This window comes from Frankliniella occidentalis, unplaced genomic scaffold (assembly GCF_000697945.3).
Source record: "Frankliniella occidentalis isolate FOCC.00 unplaced genomic scaffold, Focc_3.1 Scaffold276, whole genome shotgun sequence".
NCBI classification, from domain to species: domain Eukaryota; kingdom Metazoa; phylum Arthropoda; class Insecta; order Thysanoptera; family Thripidae; genus Frankliniella; species Frankliniella occidentalis.
Window position 1 is genome coordinate 7,705 of NW_026267402.1, and position 2,082 is coordinate 9,786.

The window sequence follows — 2,082 nt, forward strand, 5'->3', positions numbered from 1 at the left end:
CATTAGGACCTTAGCGCCTTCGGGTGTAAGGATGGTTCACTCCCACGACGAATTTGTTATAGGCAATATAATCAAGATTTACTTGTATTGTTCTACTTTAAAAAGGCGTTCTGGTCGTGAGGGGCTGGACTTGGTCCACCCAAATAATGAAGGTTTGGATTGTTTGCTGCTTACATTAGAATCCTAACCTGTTTTGTGTGTTGTTACTATTTACTATTCATTCTATTTCTATATAGTGTTGTGAACCGGGCCAGGGGCTCGCGGTTGCACTTGGAGGCAAGGTTGGTTAAAGGAAAGGCAGAGGTTTTCGGCACGGATATTTATTGGGTCTTAGTACAAGCAAATCAAGCAGTCAGAAGGAACTGCACGGTAGCGCGGCGCGGTACTACTACGCGGAGAGTCTGGGGGAGCACGTCCTACTTCAAGCGCGTCCCAGACAGAAGTGCCCGGTGCCGCGGCGGCGTTGCCTGCCGCGGTTCGCTCGAGCCTCCCGCCAGAGAGCTGGCTGGAGGGGGTAGAGGGCTGCTCGGGCTCGCCGCTAGAGTGCAGCACCCCGCAGAGGCCGCGGCGCTCACACCGGCCGTGCCGTGGGCCGTGTGGTGGGGGGCAGCGCGTCAACACAGCAGACAACTCGGTTGTCTGCTAGAGTGCTGAAGTTTGCAATGAATGCCAACAAACCTCACTTCACAACACTACCCTCCCCTCTCTCCGAGAGCCTTTCGCATAGGGGATGCAGAAATGGAGGTTGGTGTGAAGGGGAGTGGTTCCCCTCCTTCGGAGCGTCAAGGACGTTGGGAAAACCCCACTAAAACCAACGTCGGAACCAGGGCTTTGAGGTTATGGACAGGCAGGCAAATGCTCTGGTTGGGCTGGCAGTCAGCTGACAAGCCCAACTCTTTTCCAGCAAAACTGCACTTGTCCTAGACCCAACCCTACTAAGTGCCTCGCAGTGACTAAGGTGATCTTCCTTCATGCTGGGTCGTGTTGCTCATCTCAGGCGGTCTCGGGCTACTCCTTCTCGAACTAGATGACTGCGTTCCTGAAGTCTGGTTTGAGGGAGGCGACGGGCTTCAGGGCTGCTGTCTCTGAGCAGCTTCGGGGAAGTAAAAGCTGAAACAAATTTCCACTTCCGTAGTAACTCCTGACAAGACAAGTGTTTTTTTCTTTTTTTTTTTTTTTTGAGAACAGTTTCTTTGTCTAGCCCAATTAAATTTTAATTGATTTAGTTTCCCACTTGAATGCAGTAAATCCTTTCTCTTAGTCACAACAAGATTTAGTCAGTAATTGCCGCTACTTAACTTTTGGCCAATTCCGTGGCGTGGTTGCTGCTGTGTTGTCGCTGACTGGGCCCCGCTCTTTCATCCTCCTGAACAACTGGTCTCGTAGTGGTTAGCCTTAGCTCCGTGCCCTGGACTGGTTTAGTCAGCCCATGCAAATTTACTCACTAGTCTTTCACAACCCGTAACTGAGTGATTTACTCTGCTTTCCCTCGTTGGTCAGTCATACTGCCTGTGACAAGTTCACGACCCTGACCATTTAAAAGAAAAGGGGTCTTTTCAGAGAGAAAGGAGTTTCTTGTGACAACACTGTGGTGTCGCGGGGGAGCTGCTTTAAGTAGCCTTGGTCAGTTTCGCTGCCCATAGCTAAGCTGTGCTCGTGAGAGAGGAGCAACACAGTGGTGTTGGTAAGAGTGCGTGTTTTGCCCTGAGTCTAGGATCTGAACCATTTACTCCCTCCTTTTTTTTGTTTGTGGAAAAAATAAAAGTTATTATTCTGAGTTAGAATTTGAAACCTTATTGCACCTTTTTCCCCTTCTTGTGAAGGATTTTTTGGAAAGATAGATTTTAGATTTAGAAGTTATTGATTTATTGCATTCCCTTCTTATCAGAATACAACAGTATTACATGTCCAAGATAAAAGTGATCGGATAATGATCTTTCTAACAAAAGAAACAGTGATCTTTCAAAACACACGTGAACCAAACACAGAAGTGAACGAGAGGGTCCAATCATAACGGACAATGATCATTCAAACAAAAGAAACAGTGATCTTTCAAAACACACGTGAACCAAACACAGAAGT